Source organism: Rhinolophus sinicus, chromosome X (assembly GCF_036562045.2).
Source record: "Rhinolophus sinicus isolate RSC01 chromosome X, ASM3656204v1, whole genome shotgun sequence".
NCBI lineage: Eukaryota > Metazoa > Chordata > Mammalia > Chiroptera > Rhinolophidae > Rhinolophus > Rhinolophus sinicus.
Window position 1 is genome coordinate 38944904 of NC_133768.1, and position 18808 is coordinate 38963711.

The 18808-nt window shown below is 39.4% G+C and overlaps 1 protein-coding gene and 1 long non-coding RNA gene across 4 annotated transcripts in view; one reads left to right on the forward strand and one right to left on the reverse strand.

Moving 5' to 3' along the window:
- ZNF41 (zinc finger protein 41) overlaps positions 1-16694 on the reverse strand; it is a 60754-nt gene extending 44060 nt beyond the window's left edge. Inside the window, exon 1 of one of the 3 annotated variants that reach the window (XR_012493469.1) lies at positions 16473-16596. The gene's annotated coding sequence lies outside the window, so the exon portion shown is untranslated. Of the gene's footprint in view, positions 1-16472 lie in introns of all 3 variants that reach the window. The other 2 variants (XM_074324013.1, XM_074324012.1) reach the window with 2 other exon arrangements.
- LOC141569711 (uncharacterized) overlaps positions 15961-18808 on the forward strand; it is a 28441-nt gene continuing 25593 nt past the window's right edge. The window contains exon 1 of the long non-coding RNA XR_012493475.1: positions 15961-16106. This is a non-coding gene — a long non-coding RNA (uncharacterized LOC141569711). The remainder of the gene's footprint in view (positions 16107-18808) is intronic.

Below are 18808 nucleotides of genomic sequence, written 5' to 3' on the forward strand. Positions count from 1 at the left end.
ACAGGATACAAGAACAACACACAAAAATCAGTTGTATTTTTATATGCGAGCAGTGAACATGAGAAAACAAATTGAAAATACAATACTTCACATCACTCAGAAAATGAAATATTTAGGTATAAATGCAACAAAACATGTACAGGGCTTGTATTCTGAGAACTACAAAATGTTGATTAAAAAATCAACAAAGATCTAAATAAATGGGAATAGATACTGTGCTTATAGCTTGGTAGCCTCAACATAGCAAAAATATCAATTTTACACAAGTTGATATATAGACTTAATGCAATTCCTATCAAAATCTAAGCAAGAATTTTTTGTAGATACAAGCAAAATTATTCTAGGGACGGCCTGGTGGCTCAGACGGTTGGAGCTCCGTGCTCCTAACTCCGAAGGCTGCCGGTTCGATTCCCACATGGGCCAGTGGGCTCAGCCACAAGGTTGCCAGTTTAATTCCTCGAGTCCCGCAAGGGATGGTGGGCTGTGCCCCCTGCACCTAGCAGCGGCAACTGGACCTGGAGCTGAGCTGCGTCATCCAAAACTAAGACTGAAAGGATAACAACTTGAAGCTGAATGGCACCCTCCACAACTAAGATTGAAAGGATAACAACTTCACTTGGAAGGAAGTCCTGGAAGTACACACTCTTCCCCAATAAAATCTTTAAAAAAAATTATTCTGAAACGTATGTGGAAAGACAAAGGAACTAGAATAGCTACAATTGTGACCAAGAATAAAATGTGAGGAATCAATCTACCTGATTTCAAGACTTCTTATTTAGCTACAGGAACCAAGAAAATGTAGTATTGATGAAGGAACAGACACATAGGTCAATGGAACAGAATAGAGGACCCAGAAAAACCTCACACAAGTATAGCCAACTAATTTTTTTTTACAAAGATGCAGAAACAATTCAATGAATGAAGGATGGTTTTTTCAACAAATGGTGCTAAATTAATTGTATATTTATAAGCAAAACCCAAAATGAATCTTGATCTAAATATCACATTTTATAAAAAATAACCCAAACTGGATCACAAATTTAAATGTAAAATGTAAAATTATAAAACGGTTACAAGACTACATAGGAGAGAATCTTCAGGACTTAGGGCTTAGTGAAGAGTTCTTAGACACGACACCAAAAACATGAACTGTAAAAGAAAAATACATAAATTTGCCTTCATCAAAACTGAAAACTCTAACTCTCTGAAAGACACTGTTAAGAGAATGAAATGACAAGCTACAGACTGGGAGAAAATATTCACAAACCCTTTGCAAATCTGACAAGATTCTAATCTATAACATATAAAGAAATCTCAAAACTCAACACTGAAGAAACAAACAATCTAATTAGAAAGTGGGCAAAAGGCAAAGAGACATTTCATCAAAGAGGATATGTGGAGGGCAAATAAGCACATAAGAATATGTTCAACCTCCATAGACAAGCATATTCTAAAATTTATAGAGAAGGGCACAGCCTCTAGAATAGCTAAACCAGTCTTGACAAAGAAGAATAAAGTGGAAGAATCACTCTAATCAATTATAAAGCTCACTGCACAGGTACAGTAATCAAGACTGAGGTTTTGGCAGAGGGATAGACACATGGATCATTGGAACAGAATAGAGGATCCAGAAATAGCCCCATTAGCCATACAGCCAACTAGTTTTTGACAAAGGTGCAAAGCAATTCAATGGTGCTGAAATAATTGCACATCTATGGGCAAAGCAACAACAACAACAAAAAACAACCCCAAACCCCTCACCCTAGGGGGTATGGATGAAAAAGTTGAAGTGGAATATACGATACAAACTTCCAGTTACAAAATAAATTAGCCATGGGGATCTAATCTACAACATAAGGAAAATAGTAATATTGTAATAACCTTGTGTGGCAACAGATGGTTACTAGGTTTATTGTGGTAATTATGTTGTAAAGTAGATAAATGACAAATCACTATGTTGTACACCTGAAACATAATATTGTATGTCAACATACTTATTAAAAAAATAAATTTAAAAAAATAACCTCAACCTAAACCTCACTCCTTTTCAAAAAAAATTAACTCAAAATGAGTCATCGACTTAAAGGTAAAATGTAAAACTAAAATTTTTAAGAAAAAAACATGAGAAAATCTTCAGGATCTAGGGCTAGACAGGGTGTGGTATAATAAGAAATATATATTTGGTCTTTGTCCCTAGTTCCTGGCACAGATCTCCTATAATCCCTGGAATTTCCTGAGTGATAAAACTGTCCTTTGTTAGTTTGCTATTCCTAGTAATCCCTTTTCATCCGTGCCTGAGTATACCCTGAGAAAATGACTCTCGGTGGGCTCCTCCATAACTTCAGGTTGGAGGCTGGTTGACAAAGAAGCAATCATGTAATTAGAGGGCTGGATTAGTGGGTTGCAACTTTCACCTCCCCCCACCCCACCCCCCGGCACCCCCACCTTCCTCCCAGGGAGGGAAGAAGGGCTGGAGATTGAGTTTAATCACCAATGGCCAATGATTTAATCAATCATGCTTACATAATGGAACCTCCATATAAACAAACCCCTCTATAAAAATCCCTAAATGATGAGGTTCAGAAAGCTTCCAGGATGAACATACAGATGTGCTGGGAGGGAGGCATGGAAGCTCTGTACCCCTCCCTTCATGTCTTGCTCTATGTATCTCTTCCATTTGGCTGTTCCTGAGTCGAATCCTTTGTAATAAAGTGGTAAACATAAGTGTTTTCCTGAGCTCTGTGAGCTATTCTAGCAAATTATTAAACATGAGGAGGAGGTCATGGTAACCCCCAATTTATAGCTAGTAAATCTGAAGTATGGGTGACCCGGAAATTGTGACTGGCAGCTGAAGTGGGGCCAGTCTTGTGAGACTGAGCCCTTTAATTTGTGGGATCCAATGCTATCTCCTGGGAGATAATGTCAGAATTGAACTGAACTGTTAAACATTCAGTTGGTATCAGAGAATCAGAGAATCACAAAGTTTTTAGACTGGACACCAAAAGCATAATCCATAAAAGGAAGTATTGATAAATCAGACCTTGCCAAATTTTCAAAAAACTTTTGCTCTTGAAAAAGACCAGAGGATGAAAAGAATGAAGAGGATGACAAGACAAGCTACTGACTGGGAAAAATATTTGCAAACAACATATCTGACAAAAGACTGGTATCTAGAATATGTAAAGAACTCTCAAAATTCAACAGTAAAAAAACCCAAACAAGTCAGTTAGAAAATAGGCAAAACATACACATGTACAGGCATTTCATTAAACAGGATATACAGATGGCAGATAACATATGAAAAGGTGTTCAATATTATTAGCCATCAGGAAAATGCAAATGAAAACCACAATGAGATATTACTACACATCTATGAGAATGGCTAAAATAAAAAAGTGACACCAAATGCTGATAAGGATGCAGAAAAACTGGATCTCTCCTACACTGCTGGTGGGAAATGGTATAGCAACTCTCAGAAACAGTTTGGCAGTTTCTTATAAAACTAAGCATGCAATTACTATACAACCCAGCAATTACACTCTTGAGCATTTATCCCAGAGGTATGAAAGCTTATGTTCACACAAAAACCTGTACTCAAATGTTCATAGCAGCTTTACTGGTAATAGCCCCAAACTGGAATTAGTTCGGATGTCCTTCACCAAGTGACTGGTTAAATAAACTGTGGTACACCCACCCATGGAATGTCACTCATCAATAACAAGGAATGAATTATCGATACTTGCAACAACTTAGACAGTTTTCAAGAACATAATGTTGAATGAAAAAGTCAATCCCAAAAGATTATATACTGCATGATTCCATTTATATAACATTTCTGAAATAACCAAATTTAGAAATGGAGGACAAATTAGTGGTTTCCAAGGGTTAGTGGGGCAGGAAAGAAATGGGTGTGGTTACAAAAGGACAACACCACGGATCATTGTGATGTTGGAACTGTTCAGTATTTTGATTATAGTGGTAGATGCACAAATCTACACAGGTGATAAAATTGTGTAAAACTTCATACACACACATATACACACTTATGAGTAAAACTGAGGAAATCTGAAAGAGATGGAGGAATTGTAGCAAGGTCAAAATTCTGGTTGGCATATTATACTTTAATTTTTTAAAATGTTACCATTAGAGGAAACTGGCCAAAGTGCACAAGGGATCACTTTGCATTTGTTTTTGCAATTGCATGTGACCTATAATTATCTCATTATATATATTTCAATTTAAAAAAATCAAAACAGATGTTCAATGTCTAGCCATTAGGGACATGCAAATTAAGACAATGATGAGATAATCCTACACACTTATTAGAACAGCTGAAATTTAAAAAAACACAAAAGGGTGCTAATACCAAATTCTGGGGAAGATGCAGAGGAACTGGATGTTTCATACATTTCCAGTGGGAATGTAAGTGGTACAGCCACTCTGGAAAATAGTTTGGCAGTTTCTTTAAAAACTAAACAAATACCACATGATTCAGCAATTGTACTTCTGGGCATTCACTCCAGAGAAACGAAATATTTTATGTATACAAAAACCTATACTAGATTGTTCATGGCAGCTTTATTTGTAATAACCCCAAACTGGAGACAACCAAAATGTCCCTCAATAGGTGAATAGTTAAACAAACTGTAGTACATCTATAACATGGAATACTACTAAGTAATAAAAAGAAATGACCTATTGTTACTCGCAACAATTTGGGTGGTTTCCAAGGACATTACGCCAAATGAAAAAAAAAAAATCTCAAAAGGTCATATACTGTATGGTTCCATTTAAATAACATTCTCGAAATGACTAAATTATAGAGATGAAAACCAGATTACTGTTTGCCAGAGATTAAGGATAATGGTGGGGGTAGACTATGAAAGGGGTAACATTTCTGTATCTTGATTGTGGCGGTCATTGCACAAATCTACACACATGAAAAATGACAAAGAATTATACACACACATTGCACCAACGTCAAATTTTTATGTTGTATTATGATTTTTAAGATGCTATTGGGGAAGGGGAACAGGACTTTATTGGGGAACAGTGTGTATTTCCAGGACTTTTTATTGGAGAACAGTGTGTTTTTCCAGGACTTTTTATTGGGGAACAGTGTGTTTTTCCCAGGACCCATCAGCTCCAAGCCTCGTTGCTTGGGGCCCAAAAGAGCAAGCAGAATCCGCAAACTTTTCAATCTCTCTAAAGTAGATGATGTCCGCCAATACGTTGTGAGAAAGCCCCTAAAAAAAGGAGGTAAAAAACCTAGGACCAAAGCACCCAAGATTTAGCGTGTTGTTACTCCACACGTCCTGCAACACAAACGTTGGTGTATTGCTCTAAAGAAACAGCATACTGAGAAAAATAAGGAGGAGGCTACAGAACATGCTAAACTTTTGGCCAAGAGAATGAAGGAGGCCAAAGAAAAACGCCAGGAACAGATTGCCAAGAGACATGGGTTGTCCTCTCTGAGAGCTTCTACCTCTAAGTCTGAGTCCTGGCAAAAATGAAATTTTCTAAGACTAACAAATAAATAAGATCAGACATAAAAAAAGAATAAAACGATAACCAAAAACTAGTTTGCAATTTACCAGGGGCTGGGGCATGGGGGAAAATGGGGAGATCAAAGGGTGCAAACTTCCAGTTGTAAGATGAGTAAGTTCTGGAGATCTACTGTACAGCATGGTGATTACAGCTCTTAATATATTATTATACATTTGAAAGTTACTGAGTAGATCTTAAATGTTCCCATCACACACACATAAAAAAGGTAATTATGTGACATAATGGAGGTATTAACTAACACTATGGTGGTAATCATTTTGCAATATATAAATGGATCAAATCAACATATTGTATACCTTCAACTTATACAATATTATATGTCAATTATATCTCAGTAAAGCTGGGGAAAAAAGAAATATTCTCTAAACATGCCAGTATTGAAGATGAATTCAATAATAAAATATAGACCACATACCAAATTTTGAGACAAAGCTAAAGCTATATATTTAAAGGGTGTTTTGGTCTAAATTTTTTTTTATTATTTAAAAAGAAAAGCCAAAGATAAATGAACTAAGTGTTAAATCTAAGAAATTAGAAAAAGAATATATTCATAAGAAACCCTGATAAAGGTAAAAGAGAAGGAATACACACACATACACACACACGCACACACACATACACACACGCACGCACACATGCATATGAGATCGGACAATTAAGTTTGTGAACTTTCCACCGTGCGCTTGCTTACATGGTGGAAAAGTTTGAGAACTTAATTGTCCCACCTTGTGTGTGAATGCGTGTGGGGGTGTGTATGTGTGTGTGTGCACTCACACATATATTCACACAATTTTAGCAATGAAAAAGGAGCTATTACCACAGATGTAGAAGTGATAAAAATAATTTAACTAAGCATTATTAGTTAAAGCATTATTAATGCCACTCTGTGAAAATATAAAATCCCTCGCAAGTATAAACTACCAAAATTAATCTCTCCCAAAGTAAAAATCTGTAGAGACCAGTAATCAGAGAAAAGAAAATAATTAAAATTTACCATTTTAAAGACACCAGTTCTAAATGTGTTTATAACTAAACTTTAAAAAAGACAATTTGTATGCCATTTTAGCATATAAAAAAAATATCCTGTATTCCTTTAAAAAACTGGTATAACCTTAATACCAACACATGTTAAGTATAGTACAGAACCAAGGAAACTATAAGTAGTTTTCTTATAGTGGCAAAATTTTTGAATAAAATATTACTAACTGAAACCCAACTATGTCCTATAAGAAAAATTCCCCTTGATGAAATAGAATCATTCCAGGAGGGCAAAGATGGGTCCACAAACATATCAATATAACTCATTACAACAATCCAGTAAGGAGAATAACACCATTTAGGCTATCAAAAAACATCTGACACAATTCAGGAGCCATTCTTAATAAAAATGCAAATTAAAACAGGAACATAAAAAACTAACGTGTTCTGTGGTATTTTGGTAGTCATTGCAATATTTATAGAAAATTTCATTTTTGCCTGGACTCAGACTTAGTTTTGCAAAGATTTTTATTAAAATATAGCTAACATACAATGTTATATTAGTTTCAGGTGTACATCATAGTTATCCAACAGTAACCACCTGGCACTATACAGAGTTATTACCACATCATTGATTATATTCCCTATGCTGAAGAAGTGATCACCATGGTAAATCCAGCAACCATCTGACACTGTACCAAGCTATCACAATATTATTGACTATATTTCCTGTGCTGTATGTTATATCTGCAAGACTTATTTGTTTTATATCTGGAACTTTGAGCCTATTAGTCTTCTTGATCTTTTCCTCCCTTTTTAAATTTTTCAATTAGAGTTGACATTCAATATTATTTTATATTAGTTTCAGGTGTACAGCATAGTGGTTAGACATTTACATAATTTAAGAAGTGACCCCCTGAATAATCTAGTACCCACCTGGCCCTATACACAGTTATTACCGTATCATTGATTATATTCCCTATGCTTTACATCCCCATGACTATTCTGTAACTACTAATTTGTATTTCTTAATCCCTCCACCTTTTTCACCCTGCCCCCAAACCCCCTCCCACACTAGATCACCCTGAAAGATCTAGTACACATCTAACACCATACATAGTTCTTACAATATTACTGACTATATTCCTTATGCTATACCCTAAAAGTCCCTTTTCCCCTTTATTCCTACCTCCAATCCCCTCCCATCTGCCAACTATCAAAATGTTCTCTGTATCTATGAGTTTGTTTCTGTTTCATTTGTTTATTTTATACTTTAGATTCCACATATAAGTGAAATCATATGACATTCGTCTTTCACTGTCTGACTTACTACACTCAGCACAATACGTTTAAAAACAAGTCCAGATCAGAAGATTTAATATCATTAAGATGGCAACATTCCCCCACATGATGTACAGGATCAATATGATCCGTATCAAAAATCCCAGCTGGTGGGCTAGCCCAGTGGCTCAGGTGGTTGGAGCGCAGTGCTCCTAATGCTGAGGTTGCTGGTTCGATTCCCACATGGACCAGTGAGCTGTGCCCCCTACAGCTAAGATTGTGAAAAACAGCTCTCCCTGGAGCTCTCCCTGGAGCTGGGCTGCTGTGAGCAGCCAGAGGTTGACAGACCCAGGGCCTCAGCCGGTGGGGGAAAGCAAGGCTCATAATACCAGCATGGGCCAGGGAGCTGTGTCCTACACAACTAGATTGAGAAACAACAGGCTTGAACTGGAGTGAGGAAAGGGGGGAGAGGGGAGGTGGAAGGGGCGGGGGGAAATCCCAGCTGGCATTTTTGCAGAGGGTAGCTGATCCTAAAATTCATATGGAAATTCAAGGGACACTAAATAGCCAAAACACTGAATAAGAACATAATTGGAAGACACACATTTTCATAATTCAAAACTTACTACAAAGCTACACAAATCAACACAGTGTGTTACTGGCATAAGAGTAGACATATAGATGAATGAAACAAAATTAAGAGCTCAGTAATAAACTGTTACATTTATAGTTAATTGATTTTAGATAAGGATTCCAATACAATTCAACAGGAAAAGAAAAGTCTATGACATTAAAAGAACAAGCAACAAAATAAAAAAATAGATAAATTGGACTTCATCAAAATTAAAAACTTTTGTGCTACAAGATCACCACCAAGAAAGTGAAAAGACAGCCATAAAATGGGAGAAAATATATGCAAATCATATATCTGACAAGGGACTTGCATTCAGAATATATAAAGAGCACTTACAATTCAATAATACAAAGACAAATCATCCAATTAAAAAATAGGCAAAAGACCTGAATAGATATTTCTCCAAAGAGGATATGAAAATGGCCAATAAGTACATTGTCTTAGTCCATTTGGGCTGCTATAATGAACTACCATAAAGTGGGTGGCTTAAACAATAAGCATTCATTTCTCACAGTTCTGGAAGTCCAAGATCAAGGCGCCAGCAGATTTGGTGTCTGGTGAGAACCTGCTTCTTGGTTTACAGTTGGCCATCTTCTCGCTGTGTACTCACATGTCAAAATGAGGGAGGGAGCTCTCTGGGGTCTCTTTTATAAAGGCATTAATCCCATTCATGAGGGCTCTAGCATCATGACCTAATTATTTCCCAAATACCTCATCTCCTAATACCATCTCATTGGGGATTAGGATTTCAACATATGAATTTTTTTGTGGGGGGACATAAACATCCAGTCCATTGCACATATTAAAATATGCCCAACATCAGTAGTCATTAAGGAAATAAAAATCAAAACCACAATGAGATACCACTTCATACCCACTATAATGGCTAGAATCAAAAAGACTGACAATAACAATTGTTGGTGAGAATGTGACAAATTGGAACCTTCATACATTGTTGGTGGAATGTAAAATGGTGTAACCATTTTGAAAACCCGTTTGACAGGTCTTCAAAATGTTAAACATAGAGGTATCATATGATCTAGCAATTCCACTCCCAAGAAAAATGAAAACATAGATCCACACAGAAACTTGTACACAAATGTCCACAACAGCATTATTCATAGTAACCAAAACAGTAGAAAAAACCCAAATGTTGAACTGGTGAATGGATAAACAAAATGTGGTATATCCATGAAAAGGAATATTATTCAGTAATTTAAAAAAGAATGAAGTACTGGAAGAGATCTAAATGGGGGAGTAAACCTGCTTCCTTCTGTGAACAAATTAAAATTACAACTAAATTACAGAAAAATCAACCTGGAGAACCATCGGAAGGGAAGTCTGGCTGAACAGAAGTTTTATAACTAAGGATATAAAGAAGCCATGTCGAGACTGGTAGGAGGGGCAGAGACGTGGTACTGGCTAACCCCAAACCTCCATGTGGCGGTTGAGAACTGGGAGTTATATCTCAGCCATGGAGTTTCCCCCGAGAGGAGCAAGAAATCCCAGCCCCACACCAGCCTCCCAACCCAGAGTACTGGTGCTGGGAAGAAGAGCCTCCACAACACCTGGCTGTGAAAAACATTGAGGATTCTGACCGTCCAGGTGGAATGCAAGGAGTCAGGAAACCCAGGCGTCCTCATAAAGGGCCTGCGTACAGACACTTTCACTCCCAGGCACCGACCTTCGGCTCCAGCGGAGGGACAGTAACTTGGGGGATGTCAGAGACATGGGGGGGGGGCAGAGAGAACCCACACAAGGGACACTCCTGGAATTCCACACAAGGGACGTGGCCAAGGTCAACACCTTGATCAGGCCTGATGGAGAGAAGGAATATGTTCGACTGGCTCCTGACTATGATGCTTTGGATGTTGCCAACAAAATTGGGATCATCTAAACTGAGTCCAGCTGGCTAATACTTAACATAAAATTTTTTTCAATGTAAAAAAAAAAAAGATATAGGAGGGCTGAATGGATAAGAAAACAGGACCCTTGGGGCAGATGGGTGGCTCAGTTGGTTAGAGTGCGAGCTCTGGGCAAAAGGGCTGCCGGTTTGACTCCCACATGGGCCAGCGAACTGTGCCCTCTGCAACTAGAATGAAGTCAATGAGCTGCCGCTCAGCTCCCAGGTGGCCAGATGGCTCAGTTGGTTGGAGCACGTGCTCTCAACCACAAGGTTGCCGGTTCGACTCCTGCAAGGGATAGTGGGCTCCGCCACCTGCGACTAACAGCGGCAACTGGACCTGGAGCTGAGCTCCATCCTCCACGACTAAGACTGAAAGGACAACAACTTGACTTGGAAAAAGTCCCGGAAGTACACATCATTCCCCAATAAAGTCCTGTTCCCCTTCCCCAATTAAAAAAATAATATTTAAAAGAAAACAGGACCCTTACATATGCTGCCTACAAGAGACTCACTTCATATTGAAAGACACACACTGACGGAAAGTAAAGGGATAGAAAAGGATATTTCATGAAAATGGAAAAAAAGCAAAACAAACCTGGGGTAGCAATACTTATTCCAGACAAAATAGACTTTAAAACAAAGGCTATAACAAGAAAAAAAGAAGGACCCAGTAATCCCACTTCAGGGTATTTATCTGAAGAAACCCAAACGCTACTTCAAGGGGATGTGAGCATCCATATGTTCATTGCAGCATTGTTTACAATGGTCAAGATGTGGAGGCAGCCTTGGTGTCCATTGATGGATGAATGGATAAAGAGGAGGGTGGTACATGTCTACAATGGAATATTACTCGGCCATGGAAGGAAATGGGCTCTCGCCATCTTCTCTAAAGAACAAAATAAACAAAACAGAAACAAATTCATTGATACAGAGAACACATTGATGGTTGCCAGATGGGAGGGGGGTTGGGGGTGAGTGAATAAAGAAATTAAGAAGTTCAAATTGGTTGTTACACAGCAATCATGGGGATGTAGGGTTTACCATAAGAATTATAGTCAATAATATTGTAATAACTATGTATGGTGCAGATGGCTACTAGATTTGTTGGGGTGATAGATTGGAGGGGGTTGGGGGACAGGATGAAAAAGGTGAAGGGATTAAGAAGTAGAAACTGAAGGGCCGGCCCGGTGGCTCAGGTGGTTGGAGCTCCGTGCTCCTAACTCCGAAGGCTGCCAGTTGGATTCCCACATGGGCCAGTGGGCTCTCAACCAAGGTTGCCAGTTCGATTCATCGACTCCCACAAGGGATGGTGGGCAGCGCCCCCTGCAACTAAGATTGAACATGGCACCTTGAGCTGAGCTGCCGCTGAGCTCCCGGATAGCTCAGTTGGTTGGAGCATGTCCTCTCAACCACAAGGTTGCTGGTTTGACTCCCGCAAGGGATGGAGGGCAGCATCCCCTGCAACTAGCAACAGCAACTGGACCTGGAGCTGAGCTGCGCCCTCCACAACTAAGACTGAAAGGACAACAACTTGAAGCTGAATGGCACCCTCCACAACTAAGATTGAAAGGACAACAACTTGACTTGGAAAAAAAAAATCCTGGAAGTACACACTGTTCTCCAATAAAGTCCTGTTCCCCTTCCCCAATAAAATCTTAAAAAAAAAAAAGAAGAAGAAGAAGTAGAAACTGATAGTTAAAAAAATGGTCATGGGCATGTAAAGCACAGGGAATATAGTCAATATTATGGTAATAACTATGTATAATGCCAGGTGGGTACTAGAGTAGTCAGGGGTATCATTTCTTAAATTGTACAAACGTCTCACCAGATGCTGTACAGCTGAAATTAATATGAAATAATACTGAATGTCAACTGTAATTGAAAAATTTAAAAAGGAGGGGAAAGGTAAAGGGAATAAGAGGTCCAAATTTCCAGGTATAAAACAAGTAAGTCATGGGGATGTAATGTACAACATAGGGAATATAGTCAATGATAATGTGATAGCTTAGTATGGTGTCAGGTGGTTGCTGGACTTATGGTGACCACTTCTTTAAGTATATAAATGTTGAATAACTATGGTGTACCTGAAACTAATATAATATTTATGTTAGCTATATTTTAATAAAAATCTTTAAAAAATAAAATTAATTGAAAAAATGTAAAAAGAATGAAGTATTGATACATGCTATAGCATAGATGAATCTTGAAAACATCATGCTAAGTGAAATGAGAGAGTCACAAAGACTACATATTGTATGATTTCATTTATATGAAAAGTCTAGAACAGGCAAATCTATATATAGAGAAAGTAAATTAGTGGTTGCCTGCAGGTGAGGTTAAGGGGTGGGAATAAGGAATAAGTAGGATATTTTCTTTTGGGGTGATGAAATGTTCTAAAATTAGATTGTGGTGGTGGCTGTGCAACTCTATGAATATACTGAAAACAACTGAATTGTAAGCTTTAAATGGGTGAAGTTTATGGTAGTTGAATTATATAAATAAAGCTGTTAGAAAAAAATAATATAGCTAGGGAAGTGGCTGTGCAAGATTTCACACCCAGTATATAGCAAAGAAAGGTATTCAATAAATGTTTGTTGAATGAATGAATGGATACTTTCCACTTTCAAATTAGCAACAAGATAGGGATACTCTTTATCAAATATCATTCAAGGGCGCGCTCGCCAGTTCTATTCCCACATGGGTCAGTGAGCTGCGCCCTCTACAGCTAAGATTGTGAACAACAGCTCTCCCTGGAGCTGGGCTGCTGTGAGCAGCCAGAGGTTGACAGACCCAGTGCCTCAGCTGGTGGGGGAAAGCAAGGCTCATAATACCAGCATGGGCCAGGGAGCTGTGTCCTACACAACTAGACTGAGAAGCAACTGCTTGAACAAGAGTGGTGGTGGGGGGAGGCAATAGAGGGAGGGAATATATATATGCCATCCAACATTGTTCTGAAAGCTCTAGCTTATGCAATAGAAGATGAGGTAATCAGAACAAATATTTGAAAGGAAGAGAGAGTAAAATTGACAGGTTTTTTTTCCAATGGAAATTAAAAAAAATATGCTATTCACCATGATGACAAAAACAAATGTAAAATATCTAAGAATGAACATTTTTTAAAAAAAGGTGCTGGATCTATAGTTTAAATGGTTATTTTTGAAATGAAGTAAGTGGTTTTAACAGTCATATGTTAGAAAAAATGTTAAAGATTATTAAAGAAAAAAAGAACAGTGAGGGGACTAGCACTATTCAATATTAAAAGTATTTCTAAAGTCAATACAATTTTTTGAAAGGGAGTAGATACATATATCAGAAGAAAAATAGAGTTCAGAAATAGAACAATATCACTTGGGAATTTAGGTAACAAAAGTGGCATTTAATTGAGTTAGAAAAGGGTATTCATTTAATGATTGGTGCTGGGAAATTTTCTATCCAAATAGAAAATACAAACTTTGATTCTATCTAACACCACACACCAGAATAACTTCCAGTTGGATTAAAATTTAACTTTAAAAATTAAAACCATAAAATGTTAAATTTAAGGCATATATTTATTTAAGCATGAAGTGGGGGAGAACTCACTAGGTAAGGCAAGACACTCAGAACCTGTAAAGGATAAAGGCAGTTATGTCTAATCAGGTGATTATTCTTTCTAATTATATCTGAAAACATCTTATAAAAATCAAGATATAAAGAGACAAAGGGAATGTAATTACAAGAAAGAACACAAGGTTAATATTCACAAATTAGTAAGAAAGACAAACTACCCAAACGAAACAAGAATAAAGGATATGAAATTTTTAAAAAATACAATCAATAGCCAATAAATAGGAAAAGATGGGGTCTAGTTGTCAGGAAAATGCACCTCAAAGTAGGCTAGATACTCTTGTATTTGATTCTCAGAATGGGAAAATTTAGAAAGTACTAACATTCACTGTGGGAGCGGATTTTGGAATCCTGTTCTATATGTTGCTGGTGGGAGTTCCAATTTTATAAGTTTTAGAAAATAATTTTGTGATATGCATTGAACTTAAAAACATCCATTCCTGCACCTAATAATCACTCAGATGACAGTCTCTGACTATAATTTAGAAATCAATAACAAAAATTTCAACTTTTGGAGAAATCAAAATCTTTTTTCTAAATAACCTAGGGGTCAGAGAAAACCGCAAAAGAAATTAGAAAACAGAAGTGAACCACAGCGAAAATGTTACATATCAAAACTTGGGACATGGAGCTAAAACGTTCTCAGAGAAAAATTCATGAACTTAGTGCTTATATTATCAAAGACAGTGATTGAATATTAATGAGATAAGCATTCAATTAGGAATTAAAAAATAAGAATGAAAGGAAAAAAACTACAGAAAAGAAATAACGAAATCAAGGGCAGAAATTAATGACACAGAAAACAAAGATACAGGAGGACCAACAAAGTCAAAAGTAGGTTTTGGAAACAACCCCATCCAGACCTAAAGAGCACCTACCACTGACCCTATGAAGCAGCATAGGAATATATGATTAAGTAGGCCCCTCCACCTCTAATCCCAAATAAACGCATCACTCACCGCATGGAACCCAATCACTCACACCACAGAAACCTTGACCACCCACCCAATAAACCCCATCACACACCTCCCAGATCCTGCATCACTCACCCCACAGTTCTCATCACTAATTCACGGACTCCTCAATACTCACCGCACAGATTCTCCACCATTCACTCCACAGACCACCCATTACTCTCCCCAAAGACTCCCATCACTTATCCCACTGAATCCCCGTCATTCATCTTATAGACCTCCATCACTTACCCCACTTACACCCTATCGCTCACCCAACAGAATCTTCCATTATTAGCCCCGCCCCACAGACCATTACTAAGCCCACAGACCACCCATCATACCCCAGAGACCTTATCACTCACACCATTCCCTACTCCACTAACCCCTTATCACTCACTACACGGATCACTTATCCCATCACTTAGCATACTGATCCCATCACTTAGCCCACAGATCCAATCACCTAACCCACAGAACCCGTCAATGACCGCTAAGGATCCCAGTCAGTGACCTATGAGGCTCCTCATCGCTGACCACAGATATCCCATAGGTCACCCTATAGACCCCGTATCACTGATCCCACAGACCGTCCAATATTCACTCCATAGTTCCCCCATCACTCACACCACAAACAGCACCAATTACCTCACTGAACCCCCCATCTCTCATCCCATAGATTACCCATTACTTTTCCTATTGACCCCATCACTCACCCACAAGCCCTGTCACTCACTCTATGCACCTCCTAAGTGACCCCAGAGAAGCCTCATCGCTGACCCTAAAGAGTACCATCATTGAGTATGAAATCCATGTTATACCACCCCCATAATTATGTCAATGCTTTACTGGCCCTAAATTGCCACCTCAGTTAAACTCAGGCAGGGAGCCCTAAGTGTTGAAAGTGCCTCTGAGGTACTCGTGGGTTTCAGGACCTCATCCTGCACATGCTCAGTGTCGCTTCGGAAGCGGTCCTCAGCCTGCAAGTACACCCGGTGCACTCACGACATGTTAGTGCGTGTGCTTGTGCGAGTGCGTGTGCGTGTGTGTCGGAGGAGAGGCGGGCTTTCAAATTTTCCTTAGTGACTTTGTCAAGCAACTAACATGGCTGTCCCCATGGGAGTGTCTCTCCGGGAGTCGCCATCTTGGAAAGGGGGTCATTACTGCCACGGAGCTGGAGGTACCCTGCCCGATCTCCCACTGTGGGACTTCCCAGTAGCGGATGGGGCCAGCCCACGAGTTATGCCACCCGGACTTCTCCCGCCGCACTGTCCCCAGCAGCCACGGATGCGCAGGCCGAGCGCTGTCCCTTCCAGCACGCGGGGCCCCAGCCCTCAGCCGTATCCCTGGGGAGACACGGCTGCTTCCCCTGTCCCTACCCCCCACCCCATCCCGGCTGGAAAGACTCCTCGCAGCAGCTGGTCCAGAAATAGGCCCGCCCCCGCCCCCGCCCCGGCCCCCGCCCGGCCCCTGTGCTCCCGCGACGGTCCCCATTTTGCGCGGGCGGCTGGCGGCTGCGGAGCCCAGGGCGCCGCTTCGTGCCCACCTGACGGCGCCTCTGTCCATCAGTCCGCTGAGGGCATCGCCCGGCTTCTCTGCTGTCACCGACCCTGGGTCGTAGCCACCGGGGAATAGTACGTGTCAGATTTAGGCCAGGAAGCGGAAGTCGCCCGCAGCGAGAGTTTAACCACTCTGGGCGCGGGGAGCTGAGGTGATGGAGCGCCAGATACCTAGTATCTGTGGAAGGAGTAACTGGGGGTCTGTGACATCGGTAGTGGAACGTGTCATCCAATTTTTAAAAATCGAGTCATTAACCTTCCTGTTTCTTTATATAAGCATTAAGGCTGAAGTTCTAAAGATCCAAGTTTTGGTTTATTTTCATTAGTGTTCGATTTCAAGTGCTTATTTGTAACTTTCTTTTGACCCATGAATTAGAAGAACATTGTCGAACTTGCAAAAATTCTCGGAAACCCAAAGGGCAAGGGAAGCGGTACTTTATTCAGGCTGCTTCCTAGTGCACTATTCCCTGGAGCATGGAGGGTTTTATGGGTAAGGAGTTTTATAGGGCGGGAAACAAAAGCGGCTGAGAGCCAGCTGCATGTTTGGTGGGCTTTGATCCGCAGGTGTTGCAACGCTCCGGGAAAGGAGTGGTTTGCGATTTGGCCCGCCTCAGTCGCATCCTGTTCTCAGAATTAATGACTCAAAGAAAGAATTAAGAGGCAGTGCAGAAAATTTTACACTTCCTCACACCATTTTTCATTTCCTCAAACACAAAGTTAATACGATGTTAGTGCTTTCTAACCTAATTGTGCTGTGGTTTGAGAATGTTGTCTGAATTATGTTGAGTCTTTGAAATTTGTTGAAACTTGCCTTAAGGCCCAAGTAAAGGCCCAGTTTTCATAACTGTTTCATGTCTTGATTTAAAGATGGTATATTTTCCTGTTGTTGGGTTTAGTGTATGTCTTTATTGGTTCAAGCTTGTTAGTTGGGCCGTTTAAAATGTGTGTATCCTTCCTGATGATTTTCTTTTCTTGTCCTAGGAGTTACTGAGAGAGAGAAATTCTCCCACTGTGTTGTTGATAAGTCAGGTTTTCATAACACAGGTCAATTTTTCCTTCCTATATTTAGAAGTTTTCTTATGGAATGCAGGTAAGGGTATTTTGTTGTTGAATAGATACAGCCGAATCACTTCCCCCAAAAGACTGTAACATTTCCTACTCCCACCAGCAAAATGATTTCATTAAGGCAAATCTCTAGCACTGGATGTTGATGATCTCTTTGATTTTTGCCAATTTGAGGGCTAGTGATACAGGAGAGTTAGCATGTCCCTAGGTAGACAGGGAGGTCCCTGGTGGAATAAACAAAAGACAGCCATATCCTAAAACTTCAGGTTTTGAAATCACTCCTTTGCTCCAGGACATAATGTAACAGGGCCTTGAGGTTAATCATAAAATTCATTTTGGCCTGACAAATGGAGCAGATCTGATAGATAAGAGTGGGTTACTTTGCTAATTCCTTTAGGATGGGCAAGCAGAACAAACCTGGTAGTCGAATTTCATTAAAAGGCTCCAGTTCCCTTCTTCAAAAACAAGTTACTTTCTTCAAAGAGCTCCCCTTCCCCAAGCAGGCAAGGGAGGGTATAAAAGTAAGAAATTGCCTCAGTCACGGGCACCCCCCATTCAGGAACCCCTCCTGCTCGAGAGCTGCAACCTCTTCTCCTGCCTCTAATAAACTATCCTCTTTTTAAAACTTTTTGCTTCAATCTGGTCTGTGTTTCCATTCTTCGGCTTCATGAGACACGATCCCGGCCCACACCCAGAAACTGCCTGCAGATCCAACATCACCTACATCACTAGTAGTATTGAATTTGCATTTTCCTGACTACTTGTGCAACTGAGGATATTTTTCTGTGTGTTGACCATTTCGATTTTTCTCTTCTGCCAATCTTCAAATCCTCCTACCTACCAGTTCTGGAAGCTTCTTAGTATAGTCTGTCAAATTTTCTAATTTCCAATTTTCCTTGGAGTAATTTGTCTTTTTCTTATCAATTTGTAGAAGCTCTTGGTATATTAGTGATATTAACCCTTTCTTAGTTTCATTGCAGTAGTATTTACCCGCAATTTTTTTTGTCCTTTGCATTTTATAGGTATCCTTTGATCTGCAATTAGAAAAATGTATTCTCTCATCAGAAAAGTCTAAGCTTTCTTTTCTGGCTGCTGTTATCTCCTGTCTTGCATGGTCCTCCTTCCTCATTCCAGGTAGTCCTAAAAAGATGGTCTTAACATTTGTTTTGTTTTTATTGTTTTAAATTTTTTACTTAGACCTTTAATCTAGTTGGAATTTACTCTGGTGTATGGCATGAGGTCGAGGTCAAGTTTTGTT